This window comes from Camelus dromedarius, chromosome 11 (assembly GCF_036321535.1).
Source record: "Camelus dromedarius isolate mCamDro1 chromosome 11, mCamDro1.pat, whole genome shotgun sequence".
NCBI classification, from domain to species: domain Eukaryota; kingdom Metazoa; phylum Chordata; class Mammalia; order Artiodactyla; family Camelidae; genus Camelus; species Camelus dromedarius.
The window spans coordinates 68,309,871-68,328,232 of NC_087446.1; positions in this window are offsets into that span (position 1 = coordinate 68,309,871).

An 18,362-nucleotide genomic window follows, 5' to 3' on the forward strand; every position below is an offset into this window, starting at 1 on the left:
TGTTGGAGCTAGTACCTCCCCATATATATGTATGGAATGGAGTTTGCAACTGAAAAGAAACTTTGTGTTCCCAACAAGCAAGGTGAAGGACGGCTTTCACACACACTTATCTCTCGGAACTGAGCAAGTGGAGAGACGTTCGTTCATCTAGCACCAAGGGAACGGGTTGCAGGAGACACTTTTTCTCCGCTTTCTCAGTCTGTTTCCTAGTGCCGGTTTGAAGTTCCTGCAGTTTTCACTGTAATACCGAGTTGGAGCTAGTACCTCCCCATATATAGGTATGGAATGGAGTTTGCACCTGAAAAGAAACTTTGTGTTCCCAACAAGCTAGGTGAAGGCGGCTTTCACACACACTTATCTCTCGGAACTTAGCAAGTGGAGAGACGTTCGTTCATCTAGCACCAAGGGAACGGGTTGCAGGAGACACTTTTTCTCCGCTTTCTCAGTCTGTTTCCTAGTGCCGGTTTGAAGTTCCTGCTGTTTTCACTGTAACACCGAGTTGGAGCTCGTACCTCCCCATATATAGGTATGGAATGGAGTTTGCAACTAAAAAGAAACTTTGTGTTCCCAACAAGCAAGGTGAAGGACGGCTTTCACACACACTTATCTCTCAGAACTGAGGAAGTGGAGAGACGTTCGTTCATCTAGCACCAAGGGAACGGGTTGCAGGAGACACTTTTTCTCTGCTTTCTCAGTCTGTTTCCTAGTGCCGGTTTGACGTTCCTGCAGTTTTCACTGTAAAACAGAGTTGGAGCTAGTACCACCCCATATATATGTATGGAATGGAGTTTGCAAATGAAAAGAAACTTTGTGTTCCCAACAAGCTAGGTGAAGGGCGGCTTTCACACACACTTATCTCTCGGAACTTAGCAAGTGGAGAGACGTTCGTTCATCTAGCACCAAGGGAACGGGTTGCAGGAGACACTTTTTCTCCGCTTTCTCAGTCTGTTTCCTAGTGCAGGTATGAAGTTCCTGCAGTTTTCACTGTAAAACCGAGTTGAAGCTATTACCTCCCCATATATATGTATGGAATGGAGTTTGCAACTGAAAAGAAACTTCGTGTTCCCTACAAGCAAGGTGAAGGACGGCTTTCACACACACTTATCTCTCAGAACTGAGGAAGTGGAGAGACGTTCGTTCATCTAGCACCATGGGAACGGGTTGCAGGAGACACTTTTTCTCTGCTTTCTCAGTCTGTTTCCTAGTGCCGGTTTGAAGTTCCTGCAGTTTTAACTGTAAAACAGAGTTGGAGCTAGTACCACCCCATATATATGTATGGAATGGAGTTTGCAAATGAAAAGAAACTTTGTGTTCCCAACAAGCTAGGTGAAGGGCGGCTTTCACACACACTTATCTCTCGGAACTTAGCAAGTGGAGAGACGTTCGTTCATCTAGCACCAAGGGAACGGGTTGCAGGAGACACTTTTTCTCCGCTTTCTCAGTCTGTTTCCTCGTGCCGGTTTGAAGTTCCTGCAGTTTTCACTGTAAAATTGAGTTGGAGCTAGTACCTCCCCATATATATGTATGGAATGGAGTTTGCAACTGAAAAGAAACTTTGTGTTCCCAACAAGCAAGGTGAAGGACGTCTTTCACACACACTTATCTCTCGGAACTGAGGAAGTGGAGAGACGTTCGTTCATCTAGCACCAATGGAACGGGTTGCAGGAGACACTTTTTCTCTGCTTTCTCAGTCTGTTTCCTAGTGCCGGTTTGAAGTTCCTGCAGTTTTCACTGTAAAACCGAGTTGGAGCTAGTACCTCCCCATATATAGGTATGGAATGGAGTTTGCACCTGAAAAGAAACTTTGTGTTCCCAACAAGCTAGGTGAAGGCGGCTTTCACACACACTTATCTCTCGGAACTTAGCAAGTGGAGAGACGTTCGTTCATCTAGCACCAAGGGAACGGGTTGCAGGAGACACTTTTTCTCCGCTTTCTCAGTCTGTTTCCTAGTGCCGATTTGAAGTTCCTGCTGTTTTCACTGTAACACCGAGTTGGAGCTCGTACCTCCCCATATATAAGTATGGAATGGAGTTTGCAACTGAAAAGAAACTTTGTGTTCCCAACAAGCAAGGTGAAGGACGGCTTTCACACACACTTATCTCTCAGAACTGAGGAAGTGGAGAGACGTTCGTTCATCTAGCACCAAGGGAACGGGTTGCAGGAGACACTTTTTGTCTGCTTTCTCAGTCTGTTTCCTAGTGCCGGTTTGAAGTTCCTGCAGTTTTCACTGTAAAACAGAGTTGGAGCTAGTACCACCCCATATATATGTATGGAATGGAGTTTGCAAATGAAAAGAAACTTTGTGTTCCCAACAAGCTAGGTGAAGGGCGGCTTTCACACACACTTATCTCTCGGAACTTAGCAAGTGGAGAGACGTTCGTTCATCTAGCACCAAGGGAACGGGTTGCAGGAGACACTTTTTCTCCACTTTCTCAGTCTGTTTCCTAGTGCCGGTTTGAAGTTCCTGCAGTTTTCACTGTAAAATTGAGTTGGAGCTAGTACCTCCCCATATATATGTATGGAATGGAGTTTGCAACTGAAAAGAAACTTTGTGTTCCCAACAAGCAAGGTGAAGGACGGCTTTCACACACACTTATCTCTCGGAACTGAGCAAGTGGAGAGACGTTCGTTCATCTAGCACCAAGGGAACGGGTTGCAGGAGACACTTTTTCTCTGCTTTCTCAGTCTGTTTCCTAGTGCCGGTTTGACGTTCCTGCAGTTTTCACTGTAAAACAGAGTTGGAGCTAGTACCACCCCATATATATGTATGGAATGGAGTTTGCAAATGAAAAGAAACTTTGTGTTCCCAACAAGCTAGGTGAAGGGCGGCTTTCACACACACTTATCTCTCGGAACTTAGCAAGTGGAGAGACGTTCGTTCATCTAGCACCAAGGGAACGGGTTGCAGGAGACACTTTTTCTCCGCTTTCTCAGTCTGTTTCCTAGTGCAGGTATGAAGTTCCTGCAGTTTTCACTGTAAAACCGAGTTGAAGCTATTACCTCCCCATATATATGTATGGAATGGAGTTTGCAACTGAAAAGAAACTTCGTGTTCCCTACAAGCAAGGTGAAGGACGGCTTTCACACACACTTATCTCTCAGAACTGAGGAAGTGGAGAGACGTTCGTTCATCTAGCACCATGGGAACGGGTTGCAGGAGACACTTTTTCTCTGCTTTCTCAGTCTGTTTCCTAGTGCCGGTTTGAAGTTCCTGCAGTTTTAACTGTAAAACAGAGTTGGAGCTAGTACCACCCCATATATATGTATGGAATGGAGTTTGCAAATGAAAAGAAACTTTGTGTTCCCAACAAGCTAGGTGAAGGGCGGCTTTCACACACACTTATCTCTCGGAACTTAGCAAGTGGAGAGACGTTCGTTCATCTAGCACCAAGGGAACGGGTTGCAGGAGACACTTTTTCTCCGCTTTCTCAGTCTGTTTCCTCGTGCCGGTTTGAAGTTCCTGCAGTTTTCACTGTAAAATTGAGTTAGAGCTAGTACCTCCCCATATATATGTATGGAATGGAGTTTGCAACTGAAAAGAAACTTTGTGTTCCCAACAAGCAAGGTGAAGGACGTCTTTCACACACACTTATCTCTCGGAACTGAGGAAGTGGAGAGAGGTTCGTTCATCTAGCACCAATGGAACGGGTTGCAGGAGACACTTTTTCTCTGCTTTCTCAGTCTGTTTCCTAGTGCCGGTTTGAAGTTCCTGCAGTTTTCACTGTAAAACCGAGTTGGAGCTAGTACCTCCCCATATATAGGTATGGAATGGAGTTTGCACCTGAAAAGAAACTTTGTGTTCCCAACAAGCTAGGTGAAGGCGGCTTTCACACACACTTATCTCTCGGAACTTAGCAAGTGGAGAGACGTTCGTTCATCTAGCACCAAGGGAACGGGTTGCAGGAGACACTTTTTCTCCGCTTTCTCAGTCTGTTTCCTAGTGCCGATTTGAAGTTCCTGCTGTTTTCACTGTAACACCGAGTTGGAGCTCGTACCTCCCCATATATAAGTATGGAATGGAGTTTGCAACTGAAAAGAAACTTTGTGTTCCCAACAAGCAAGGTGAAGGACGGCTTTCACACACACTTATCTCTCAGAACTGAGGAAGTGGAGAGACGTTCGTTCATCTAGCACCAAGGGAACGGGTTGCAGGAGACACTTTTTGTCTGCTTTCTCAGTCTGTTTCCTTGTGCCGGTTTGACGTTCCTGCAGTTTTCACTGTAAAACAGAGTTGGAGCTAGTACCACCCCATATATATGTATGGAATGGAGTTTGCAAATGAAAAGAAACTTTGTGTTCCCAACAAGCTAGGTGAAGGGCGGCTTTCACACACACTTATCTCTCGGAACTTAGCAAGTGGAGAGACGTTCGTTCATCTAGCACCAAGGGAACGGGTTGCAGGAGACACTTTTTCTCCGCTTTCTCAGTCTGTTTCCTAGTGCAGGTATGAAGTTCCTGCAGTTTTCACTGTAAAACCGAGTTGAAGCTATTACCTCCCCATATATATGTATGGAATGGAGTTTGCAACTGAAAAGAAACTTTGTGTTCCCTACAAGCAAGGTGAAGGACGGCTTTCACACACACTTATCTCTCAGAACTGAGGAAGTGGAGAGACGTTCTTTCATCTAGCACCAAGGGAACGGGTTGCAGGAGACACTTTTTCTCTGGTTTCTCAGTCTGTTTCCTAGTGCCGGTTTGAAGTTCCTGCAGTTTTCACTGTAAAACAGAGTTGGAGCTAGTACCACCCCATATATATGTATGGAATGGAGTTTGCAACTGAAAAGAAACTTTGTGTTCCCAACAAGCTAGGTGAAGGACGGCTTTCAAACACACTTATCTCTCGGAACTGAGCAAGTGGAGAGACGTTCGTTCATCTAGCACCAAGGGAACGGGTTGCAGGAGACACTTTTTCTCTGCTTTCTCAGTCTGTTTCCTAGTTCCGGTTTGAAGTTCCTGCAGTTTTCACTGTAAAACCAAGTTGGAGCTAGTACCTCCCCATATATATGTATGGAATGGAGTTTGCACCTGAAAAGAAACTTTGTGTTCCCAACAAGCTAGGTGAAGGACGGCTTTCACACACACTTATCTCTCAGATCTGAGCAAATGGAGAGACGTTCGTTCATCTAGCACCAAGGGAACGGGTTGCAGGAGACACTTTTTCTCTGCTTTCTCAGTCTGTTTCCTAGTGCCGGTTTGAAGTTCCTGCAGTTTTCACTGTAAAACCGAGTTGGAGCTAGTACCTCCCCATATATATGTATGGAATGGAGTTTGCACCTGAAAAGAAACTTTGTGTTCCCAACAAGCTAGGTGAAGGACGGCTTTCACACACACTTATCTCTCAGAACTGAGCAAGTGGAGAGACGTTCGTTCATCTAGCACCAAGGGAACGGGTTGCAGGAGACACTTTTTGTCTGCTTTCTCAGTCTGTTTCCTAGTGCCGGTTTGAAGTTCCTGCAGTTTTCACTGTAAAACCGAGTTGGAGCTACTACCTCCCCTATATAGGTATGGAATGGAGTTTGCAACTGAAAAGAAACTTTGTGTTCCCAACAAGCAAGGTGAAGGACGGCTTTCACACACACTTATCTCTCAGAACTGAGGAAGTGGAGAGACGTTCGTTCATCTAGCACCAAGGGAACGGGTTGCAGGAGACACTTTTTCTCTGCTTTCTCAGTCTGTTTCCTAGTGCCGGTTTGAAGTTCCTGCAGTTTTCACTGTAAAATAGAGTTGGAGCTATTACCACCCCATATATATGTATGGAATGGAGTTTGCAACTTAAAAGAAACTTTGTGTTCCCAACAAGCTAGGTGAAGGACGGCTTTCACACACACTTATCTCTCGGAACTTAGCAAGTGGAGAGAATTTCGTTCATCTAGCACCAAGGGAACGGGTTGCAGGAGACACTTTTTCTCCGCTTTCTCAGTCTGTTTCCTAGTGCCGGTTTGAATTTCCTGCAGTTTTCACTGTAAAACCGAGTTGGAGCTACTACCTCCCCATATATATGTATGGAATGGAGTTTGCAACTGAAAAGAAACTTTGTGTTCCCAACAAGCTAGGTGAAGGACGGCTTTCACACACACTTATCTCTCAGAACTGAGGAAGTGGAGAGACGTTCGTTCATCTAGCACCAAGGGAACGGGTTGCAGGAGACACTTTTTCTCTGCTTTCTCAGTCTGTTTCCTAGTGCCGGTTTGAGGATCCTGCAGTTTTCACTGTAAAACCGAGTTGGAGCTAGTACCACCCCATATATATGTATGGAATGGAGTTTAAAACTGAAAAGAAACTTTGTGTTCCCAACAAGCCAGGTGAAGGACGGCTTTCACACACACTTATCTCTCGGAACTGAGCAAGCGGAGAGACGTTCGTTCATCTAGCACCAAGGGAACGGCTTTCAGGAGACACTTTTTCTCTGCTTTCTCAGTCTGTTTCCTAGTGCCGGTTTGAAGTTCCTGCAGTTTTCACTGTAAAACCGAGTTGGAGCTAGTACCTCCCCATATATATGTATGGAATGGAGTTTGCACCTGAAAAGAAACTTTGTGTTCCCAACAAGCTAGGTGAAGGACGGCTTTCACACACACTTATCTCTCAGAACTGAGCAAGTGGAGAGACGTTCGTTCATCTAGCACCAAGGGAACGGGTTGCAGGAGACACTATTTCTCTGCTTTCTCAGTCTGTTTCCTAGTGCCGGTTTGAAGTTCCTGCAGTTTTCACTGTAAAACCTAGTTGGAGCTACTACCTCCCCTATATAGGTATGGAATGGAGTTTGCAACTGAAAAGAAACTCTGTGTTCCCAACAAGCAAGGTGAAGGACGGCTTTCACACACACTTATCTCTCAGAACTGAGGAAGTGGAGAGACGTTCGTTCATCTAGCACCAAGGGAACGGGTTGCAGGAGACACTTTTTCTCTGCTTTCTCAGACTGTTTCCTAGTGCCGGTTTGAAGTTCCTGCAGTTTTCACTGTAAAACCAAGTTGGAGCTAGTACCTCCCCATATATATGTATGGAATGGAGTTTGCACCTGAAAAGAAACTTTGTGTTCCCAACAAGCTAGGTGAAGGACGGCTTTCACACACACTTATCTCTCAGATCTGAGCAAATGAAGAGACGTTCGTTCATCTAGCACCAAGGGAACGGGTTGCAGGAGACACTTTTTCTCTGCTTTCTCAGTCTGTTTCCTAGTGCCGGTTTGAAGTTCCTGCAGTTTTCACTGTAAAACCGAGTTGGAGCTAGTACCTCCCCATATATATGTATGGAATGGAGTTTGCACCTGAAAAGAAACTTTGTGTTCCCAACAAGCTAGGTGAAGGACGGCTTTCACACACACTTATCTCTCAGAACTGAGCAAGTGGAGAGACGTTCGTTCATCTAGCACCAAGGGAACGGGTTGCAGGAGACACTTTTTGTCTGCTTTCTCAGTCTGTTTCCTAGTGCCGGTTTGAAGTTCCTGCAGTTTTCACTGTAAAACCGAGTTGGAGCTACTACCTCCCCTATATAGGTATGGAATGGAGTTTGCAACTGAAAAGAAACTTTGTGTTCCCAACAAGCAAGGTGAAGGACGGCTTTCACACACACTTATCTCTCAGAACTGAGGAAGTGGAGAGACGTTCGTTCATCTAGCACCAAGGGAACGGGTTGCAGGAGACACTTTTTCTCTGCTTTCTCAGTCTGTTTCCTAGTGCCGGTTTGAAGTTCCTGCAGTTTTCACTGTAAAATAGAGTTGGAGCTATTACCACCCCATATATATGTATGGAATGGAGTTTGCAACTTAAAAGAAACTTTGTGTTCCCAACAAGCTAGGTGAAGGACGGCTTTCACACACACTTATCTCTCGGAACTTAGCAAGTGGAGAGAATTTCGTTCATCTAGCACCAAGGGAACGGGTTGCAGGAGACACTTTTTCTCCGCTTTCTCAGTCTGTTTCCTAGTGCCGGTTTGAATTTCCTGCAGTTTTCACTGTAAAACCGAGTTGGAGCTACTACCTCCCCATATATATGTATGGAATGGAGTTTGCAACTGAAAAGAAACTTTGTGTTCCCAACAAGCTAGGTGAAGGACGGCTTTCACACACACTTATCTCTCAGAACTGAGGAAGTGGAGAGACGTTCGTTCATCTAGCACCAAGGGAACGGGTTGCAGGAGACACTTTTTCTCTGCTTTCTCAGTCTGTTTCCTAGTGCCGGTTTGAGGATCCTGCAGTTTTCACTGTAAAACCGAGTTGGAGCTAGTACCACCCCATATATATGTATGGAATGGAGTTTAAAACTGAAAAGAAACTTTGTGTTCCCAACAAGCCAGGTGAAGGACGGCTTTCACACACACTTATCTCTCGGAACTGAGCAAGCGGAGAGACGTTCGTTCATCTAGCACCAAGGGAACGGCTTTCAGGAGACACTTTTTCTCTGCTTTCTCAGTCTGTTTCCTAGTGCCGGTTTGAAGTTCCTGCAGTTTTCACTGTCAAAATGATTTGGAGCTGGTACCTCCCCATATATATGTATGGAATGGAGTTTGCAACTGAAAAGAAACTTTGTGTTCCCAACAAGCTAGGTGAAGGGCGGCTTTCACACACACTTATCTCTCGGAACTTAGCAAGTGGAGAGACGTTCGTTCATCTAGCACCAAGGGAACGGGTTGCAGGAGACACTTTTTCTCCGCTTTCTCAGTCTGTTTCCTAGTGCCGGTTTGAAGTTCCTGCAGTTTTCACTGTAAAACCGAGTTGGAGCTAGTACCTCCCCATATATATGTATGGAATGGAGTTTGCACCTGAAAAGAAACTTTGTGTTCCCAACAAGCTAGGTGAAGGACGGCTTTCACACACACTTATCTCTCAGAACTGAGCAAGTGGAGAGACGTTCGTTCATCTAGCACCAAGGGAACGGGTTGCAGGAGACACTATTTCTCTGCTTTCTCAGTCTGTTTCCTAGTGCCGGTTTGAAGTTCCTGCAGTTTTCACTGTAAAACCTAGTTGGAGCTACTACCTCCCCTATATAGGTATGGAATGGAGTTTGCAACTGAAAAGAAACTCTGTGTTCCCAACAAGCAAGGTGAAGGACGGCTTTCACACACACTTATCTCTCAGAACTGAGGAAGTGGAGAGACGTTCGTTCATCTAGCACCAAGGGAACGGGTTGCAGGAGACACTTTTTCTCTGCTTTCTCAGACTGTTTCCTAGTGCCGGTTTGAAGTTCCTGCAGTTTTCACTGTCAAAATGATTTGGAGCTGGTACCTCCCCATATATATGTATGGAATGGAGTTTGCAACTGAAAAGAAACTTTGTGTTCCCAACAAGCAAGGTGAAGGACGGCTTTCACACACAATTATCTCTCAGAACTGAGGAAGTGGAGAGACGTTCGTTCATCTAGCACCAAGGGAACGGGTTGCAGGAGACACTTTTTCTCTGGTTTCTCAGTCTGTTTCCTAGTGCCGGTTTGAAGTTCCTGCAGTTTTCACTGTAAAACAGAGTTGGAGCTAGTACCACCCCATATATATGTATGGAATGGAGTTTGCAACGGAAAGAAACTTTGTGTTCCCAACAAGCTAGGTGAAGGACGGCTTTCAAACACACTTATCTCTCAGAACTTAGCAAGTGGAGAGACGTTCGTTCATCTAGCACCAAGGGAACGGGTTGCAGGAGACACTTTTTCTCTGCTTTCTCAGTCTGTTTCCTAGTTCCGGTTTGAAGTTCCTGCAGTTTTCACTGTAAAACCAAGTTGGAGCTAGTACCTCCCCATATATATGTATGGAATGGAGTTTGCACCTGAAAAGAAACTTTGTGTTCCCAACAAGCTAGGTGAAGGACGGCTTTCACACACACTTATCTCTCAGATCTGAGCAAATGAAGAGACGTTCGTTCATCTAGCACCAAGGGAACGGGTTTCAGGAGACACTTTTTCTCTGCTTTCTCAGTCTGTTTCCTAGTGCCGGTTTGAAGTTCCTGCAGTTTTCACTGTAAAACCGAGTTGGAGCTAGTACCTCCCCATATATATGTATGGAATGGTGTTTGCACCTGAAAAGAAACTTTGTGTTCCCAACAAGCTAGGTGAAGGACGGCTTTCACACACACTTATCTCTCAGAACTGAGCAAGTGGAGAGACGTTCGTTCATCTAGCACCAAGGGAACGGGTTGCAGGAGACACTTTTTGTCTGCTTTCTCAGTCTGTTTCCTAGTGCCGGTTTGAAGTTCCTGCAGTTTTCACTGTAAAACCGAGTTGGAGCTAGTACCTCCCCATATATATGTATGGAATGGAGTTTACAACTGAAAAGAAACTTTGTGTTCAAAACAAGCTAGGTGAAGGACGGCTTTCACACACACTTATCTCTCAGAACTGAGCAAGTGGAGAGACGTTCGTTCATCTAGCAACAAGGGAACGGGTTGCAGGAGACACTTTTTCTCTGCTTTCTCAGTCTGTTTCCTAGTGCCGGTTTGAAGTTCCTGCAGTTTTCACTGTAAAACAGAGTTGGAGCTAGTACCTCCCCATATATATGTATGGAATGGAGTTTGCACCTGAAAAGAAACTTTGTGTTCCCAACAAGCTAGGTGAAGGACGGCTTTCACACACACTTATCTCTCAGAACGGAGCAAGTGGAGAGACGTTCGTTCAACTAGCACCAAGGGAACGGGTTGCAGGAGACACTTTTTCTCTGCTTTCTCAGTCTGTTTCCTAGTGCCGGTTTGAAGTTCCTGCACTTTTCACTGTAAAACCGAGTTGGAGCTAGTACCTCCCCATATATATGTATGGAATGGAGTTTACAACTGAAAAGAAACTTTGTGTTCAAAACAAGCTAGGTGAAGGACGGCTTTCACACACACTTATCTCTCAGAACTGAGCAAGTGGAGAGACGTTCGTTCATCTAGCACCAAGGGAACGGGTTGCAGGAGACACTTTTTGTCTGCTTTCTCAGTCTGTTTCCTAGTGCCGGTTTGAAGTTCCTGCAGTTTTCACTGTAAAACCGATTTGGAGCTAGTACCTCCCCATATATATGTATGGAATGGAGTTTGCACCTGAAAAGAAACTTTGTGTTCCCAACAAGCTAGGTGAAGGACGGCTTTCACACACACTTATCTCTCAGAACGGAGCAAGTGGAGAGACGTTCGTTCATCTAGCACCAAGGGATCGGGTTGCAGGAGACACTTTTTCTCTGCTTTCTCAGTCTGTTTCCTAGTGCCAGTTTGAAGTTCCTGCAGTTTTCACTGTAAAACCGAGTTGGAGCTAGTACCTCCCTTTATATATGTATGGAATGGAGTTTGCAACTGAAAAGAAACTTTGTGTTCCCTACAAGCAAGGTGAAGGACGGCTTTCACACACACTTATCTCTCAGAACTGAGGAAGTGGAGAGACGTTCGTTCATCTAGCACCAAGGGAACGGGTTGCAGGAGACACTTTTTCTCTGGTTTCTCAGTCTGTTTCCTAGTGCCGGTTTGAAGTTCCTGCAGTTTTCACTGTAAAACAGAGTTGGAGCTAGTACCACCCCATATATATGTATGGAATGGAGTTTGCAACTGAAAAGAAACTTTGTGTTCCCAACAAGCTAGGTGAAGGACGGCTTTCAAACACACTTATCTCTCGGAACTGAGCAAGTGGAGAGACGTTCGTTCATCTAGCACCAAGGGAACGGGTTGCAGGAGACACTTTTTCTCTGCTTTCTCAGTCTGTTTCCTAGTTCCGGTTTGAAGTTCCTGCAGTTTTCACTGTAAAACCAAGTTGGAGCTAGTACCTCCCCATATATATGTATGGAATGGAGTTTGCACCTGAAAAGAAACTTTGTGTTCCCAACAAGCTAGGTGAAGGACGGCTTTCACACACACTTATCTCTCAGATCTGAGCAAATGGAGAGACGTTCGTTCATCTAGCACCAAGGGAACGGGTTGCAGGAGACACTTTTTCTCTGCTTTCTCAGTCTGTTTCCTAGTGCCGGTTTGAAGTTCCTGCAGTTTTCACTGTAAAACCGAGTTGGAGCTAGTACCTCCCCATATATATGTATGGAATGGAGTTTGCACCTGAAAAGAAACTTTGTGTTCCCAACAAGCTAGGTGAAGGACGGCTTTCACACACACTTATCTCTCAGAACTGAGCAAGTGGAGAGACGTTCGTTCATCTAGCACCAAGGGAACGGGTTGCAGGAGACACTTTTTGTCTGCTTTCTCAGTCTGTTTCCTAGTGCCGGTTTGAAGTTCCTGCAGTTTTCACTGTAAAACAGAGTTGGAGCTAGTACCTCCCCATATATATGTATGGAATGGAGTTTGCACCTGAAAAGAAACTTTGTGTTCCCAACAAGCTAGGTGAAGGACGGCTTTCACACACACTTATCTCTCAGAACGGAGCAAGTGGAGAGACGTTCGTTCATCTAGCACCAAGGGATCGGGTTGCAGGAGACACTTTTTCTCTGCTTTCTCAGTCTGTTTCCTAGTGCCAGTTTGAAGTTCCTGCAGTTTTCACTGTAAAACCGAGTTGGAGCTAGTACCTCCCCTTATATATGTATGGAATGGAGTTTGCAACTGAAAAGAAACTTTGTGTTCCCTACAAGCAAGGTGAAGGACGGCTTTCACACACACTTATCTCTCAGAACTGAGGAAGTGGAGAGACGTTCGTTCATCTAGCACCAAGGGAACGGGTTGCAGGAGACACTTTTTCTCTGGTTTCTCAGTCTGTTTCCTAGTGCCGGTTTGAAGTTCCTGCAGTTTTCACTGTAAAACCGAGTTGGAGCTAGTACCTCCCCATATATATGTATGGAATGGAGTTTGCACCTGAAAAGAAACTTTGTGTTCCCAACAAGCTAGGTGAAGGACGGCTTTCACACACACTTATCTCTCAGAACGGAGCAAGTGGAGAGACGTTCGTTCATCTAGCACCAAGGGATCGGGTTGCAGGAGACACTTTTTCTCTGCTTTCTCAGTCTGTTTCCTAGTGCCAGTTTGAAGTTCCTGCAGTTTTCACTGTAAAACCGAGTTGGAGCTAGTACCTCCCCTTATATATGTATGGAATGGAGTTTGCAACTGAAAAGAAACTTTGTGTTCCCTACAAGCAAGGTGAAGGACGGCTTTCACACACACTTATCTCTCAGAACTGAGGAAGTGGAGAGACGTTCGTTCATCTAGCACCAAGGGAACGGGTTGCAGGAGACACTTTTTCTCTGGTTTCTCAGTCTGTTTCCTAGTGCCGGTTTGAAGTTCCTGCAGTTTTCACTGTAAAACAGAGTTGGAGCTAGTACCACCCCATATATATGTATGGAATGGAGTTTGCAACTGAAAAGAAACTTTGTGTTCCCAACAAGCTAGGTGAAGGACGGCTTTCAAACACACTTATCTCTCGGAACTGAGCAAGTGGAGAGACGTTCGTTCATCTAGCACCAAGGGAACGGGTTGCAGGAGACACTTTTTCTCTGCTTTCTCAGTCTGTTTCCTAGTTCCGGTTTGAAGTTCCTGCAGTTTTCACTGTAAAACCAAGTTGGAGCTAGTACCTCCCCATATATATGTATGGAATGGAGTTTGCACCTGAAAAGAAACTTTGTGTTCCCAACAAGCTAGGTGAAGGACGGCTTTCACACACACTTATCTCTCAGATCTGAGCAAATGGAGAGACGTTCGTTCATCTAGCACCAAGGGAACGGGTTGCAGGAGACACTTTTTCTCTGCTTTCTCAGTCTGTTTCCTAGTGCCGGTTTGAAGTTCCTGCAGTTTTCACTGTAAAACCGAGTTGGAGCTAGTACCTCCCCATATATATGTATGGAATGGAGTTTGCACCTGAAAAGAAACTTTGTGTTCCCAACAAGCTAGGTGAAGGACGGCTTTCACACACACTTATCTCTCAGAACTGAGCAAGTGGAGAGACGTTCGTTCATCTAGCACCAAGGGAACGGGTTGCAGGAGACACTTTTTGTCTGCTTTCTCAGTCTGTTTCCTAGTGCCGGTTTGAAGTTCCTGCAGTTTTCACTGTAAAACCGAGTTGGAGCTACTACCTCCCCTATATAGGTATGGAATGGAGTTTGCAACTGAAAAGAAACTTTGTGTTCCCAACAAGCAAGGTGAAGGACGGCTTTCACACACACTTATCTCTCAGAACTGAGGAAGTGGAGAGACGTTCGTTCATCTAGCACCAAGGGAACGGGTTGCAGGAGACACTTTTTCTCTGCTTTCTCAGTCTGTTTCCTAGTGCCGGTTTGAAGTTCCTGCAGTTTTCACTGTAAAATAGAGTTGGAGCTATTACCACCCCATATATATGTATGGAATGGAGTTTGCAACTGAAAAGAAACTTTGTGTTCCCAACAAGCTAGGTGAAGGACGGCTTTCACACACACTTATCTCTCGGAACTTAGCAAGTGGAGAGAATTTCGTTCATCTAGCACCAAGGGAACGGGTTGCAGGAGACACTTTTTCTCCGCATTCTCAGTCTGTTTCCTAGTGCCGGTTTGAATTTCCTGCAGTTTTCACTGTAAAACCGAGTTGGAGCTACTACCTCCCCATATATATGTATGGAATGGAGTTTGCAACTGAAAAGAAACTTTGTGTTCCCAACAAGCTAGGTGAAGGACGGCTTTCACACACACTTATCTCTCAGAACTGAGGAAGTGGAGAGACGTTCGTTCATCTAGCACCAAGGGAACGGGTTGCAGGAGACACTTTTTCTCTGCTTTCTCAGTCTGTTTCCTAGTGCCGGTTTGAGGATCCTGCAGTTTTCACTGTAAAACCGAGTTGGAGCTAGTACCACCCCATATATATGTATGGAATGGAGTTTAAAACTGAAAAGAAACTTTGTGTTCCCAACAAGCCAGGTGAAGGACGGCTTTCACACACACTTATCTCTCGGAACTGAGCAAATGGAGAGACGTTCGTTCATCTAGCACCAAGGGAACGGCTTTCAGGAGACACTTTTTCTCTGCTTTCTCAGTCTCTTTCCTAGTGCCGGTTTGAAGTTCCTGCAGTTTTCACTGTCAAAATGATTTGGAGCTGGTACCTCCCCATATATATGTATGGAATGGAGTTTGCAACTGAAAAGAAACTTTGTGTTCCCAACAAGCTAGGTGAAGGGCGGCTTTCACACACACTTATCTCTCGGAACTTAGCAAGTGGAGAGACGTTCGTTCATCTAGCACCAAGGGAACGGGTTGCAGGAGACACTTTTTCTCCGCTTTCTCAGTCTGTTTCCTAGTGCCGGTTTGAAGTTCCTGCAGTTTTCACTGTAAAACCGAGTTGGAGCTAGTACCTCCCCATATATATGTATGGAATGGAGTTTGCACCTGAAAAGAAACTTTGTGTTCCCAACAAGCTAGGTGAAGGACGGCTTTCACACACACTTATCTCTCAGAACTGTGCAAGTGGAGAGACGTTCGTTCATCTAGCACCAAGGGAACGGGTTGCAGGAGACACTATTTCTCTGCTTTCTCAGTCTGTTTCCTAGTGCCGGTTTGAAGTTCCTGCAGTTTTCACTGTAAAACCGAGTTGGAGCTACTACCTCCCCTATATAGGTATGGAATGGAGTTTGCAACTGAAAAGAAACTTTGTGTTCCCAACAAGCAAGGTGAAGGACGGCTTTCATACACACTTATCTCTCAGAACTGAGGAAGTGGAGAGACGTTCGTTCATCTAGCACCAAGGGAACGGGTTGCAGGAGACACTTTTTCTCTGCTTTCTCAGTCTGTTTCCTAGTGCCGGTTTGAAGTTCCTGCAGTTTTCACTGTCAAAATGATTTGGAGCTGGTACCTCCCCATATATATGTATGGAATGGAGTTTGCAACTGAAAAGAAACTTTGTGTTCCCTACAAGCAAGGTGAAGGACGGCTTTCACACACACTTATCTCTCAGAACTGAGGAAGTGGAGAGACGTTCGTTCATCTAGCACCAAGGGAACGGGTTGCAGGAGACACTTTTTCTCTGGTTTCTCAGTCTGTTTCCTAGTGCCGGTTTGAAGTTCCTGCAGTTTTCACTGTAAAACAGAGTTGGAGCTAGTACCACCCCATATATATGTATGGAATGGAGTTTGCAACTGAAAAGAAACTTTGTGTTCCCAACAAGCTAGGTGAAGGACGGCTTTCAAACACACTTATCTCTCGGAACTGAGCAAGTGGAGAGACGTTCGTTCATCTAGCACCAAGGGAACGGGTTGCAGGAGACACTTTTTCTCTGCTTTCTCAGTCTGTTTCCTAGTTCCGGTTTGAAGTTCCTGCAGTTTTCACTGTAAAACCAAGTTGGAGCTAGTACCTCCCCATATATATGTATGGAATGGAGTTTGCACCTGAAAAGAAACTTTGTGTTCCCAACAAGCTAGGTGAAGGACGGCTTTCACACACACTTATCTCTCAGATCTGAGCAAATGGAGAGACGTTCGTTCATCTAGCACCAAGGGAACGGGTTGCAGGAGACACTTTTTCTCTGCTTTCTCAGTCTGTTTCCTAGTGCCGGTTTGAAGTTCCTGCAGTTTTCACTGTAAAACCGAGTTGGAGCTAGTACCTCCCCATATATATGTATGGAATGGAGTTTGCACCTGAAAAGAAACTTTGTGTTCCCAACAAGCTAGGTGAAGGACGGCTTTCACACACACTTATCTCTCAGAACTGAGCAAGTGGAGAGACGTTCGTTCATCTAGCACCAAGGGAACGGGTTGCAGGAGACACTTTTTGTCTGCTTTCTCAGTCTGTTTCCTAGTGCCGGTTTGAAGTTCCTGCAGTTTTCACTGTAAAACCGAGTTGGAGCTACTACCTCCCCTATATAGGTATGGAATGGAGTTTGCAACTGAAAAGAAACTTTGTGTTCCCAACAAGCAAGGTGAAGGACGGCTTTCACACACACTTATCTCTCAGAACTGAGGAAGTGGAGAGACGTTCGTTCATCTAGCACCAAGGGAACGGGTTGCAGGAGACACTTTTTCTCTGCTTTCTCAGTCTGTTTCCTAGTGCCGGTTTGAAGTTCCTGCAGTTTTCACTGTAAAATAGAGTTGGAGCTATTACCACCCCATATATATGTATGGAATGGAGTTTGCAACTGAAAAGAAACTTTGTGTTCCCAACAAGCTAGGTGAAGGACGGCTTTCACACACACTTATCTCTCGGAACTTAGCAAGTGGAGAGAATTTCGTTCATCTAGCACCAAGGGAACGGGTTGCAGGAGACACTTTTTCTCCGCATTCTCAGTCTGTTTCCTAGTGCCGGTTTGAATTTCCTGCAGTTTTCACTGTAAAACCGAGTTGGAGCTACTACCTCCCCATATATATGTATGGAATGGAGTTTGCAACTGAAAAGAAACTTTGTGTTCCCAACAAGCTAGGTGAAGGACGGCTTTCACACACACTTATCTCTCAGAACTGAGGAAGTGGAGAGACGTTCGTTCATCTAGCACCAAGGGAACGGGTTGCAGGAGACACTTTTTCTCTGCTTTCTCAGTCTGTTTCCTAGTGCCGGTTTGAGGATCCTGCAGTTTTCACTGTAAAACCGAGTTGGAGCTAGTACCACCCCATATATATGTATGGAATGGAGTTTAAAACTGAAAAGAAACTTTGTGTTCCCAACAAGCCAGGTGAAGGACGGCTTTCACACACACTTATCTCTCGGAACTGAGCAAATGGAGAGACGTTCGTTCATCTAGCACCAAGGGAACGGCTTTCAGGAGACACTTTTTCTCTGCTTTCTCAGTCTCTTTCCTAGTGCCGGTTTGAAGTTCCTGCAGTTTTCACTGTCAAAATGATTTGGAGCTGGTACCTCCCCATATATATGTATGGAATGGAGTTTGCAACTGAAAAGAAACTTTGTGTTCCCAACAAGCTAGGTGAAGGGCGGCTTTCACACACACTTATCTCTCGGAACTTAGCAAGTGGAGAGACGTTCGTTCATCTAGCACCAAGGGAACGGGTTGCAGGAGACACTTTTTCTCCGCTTTCTCAGTCTGTTTCCTAGTGCCGGTTTGAAGTTCCTGCAGTTTTCACTGTAAAACCGAGTTGGAGCTAGTACCTCCCCATATATATGTATGGAATGGAGTTTGCACCTGAAAAGAAACTTTGTGTTCCCAACAAGCTAGGTGAAGGACGGCTTTCACACACACTTATCTCTCAGAACTGTGCAAGTGGAGAGACGTTCGTTCATCTAGCACCAAGGGAACGGGTTGCAGGAGACACTATTTCTCTGCTTTCTCAGTCTGTTTCCTAGTGCCGGTTTGAAGTTCCTGCAGTTTTCACTGTAAAACCGAGTTGGAGCTACTACCTCCCCTATATAGGTATGGAATGGAGTTTGCAACTGAAAAGAAACTTTGTGTTCCCAACAAGCAAGGTGAAGGACGGCTTTCATACACACTTATCTCTCAGAACTGAGGAAGTGGAGAGACGTTCGTTCATCTAGCACCAAGGGAACGGGTTGCAGGAGACACTTTTTCTCTGCTTTCTCA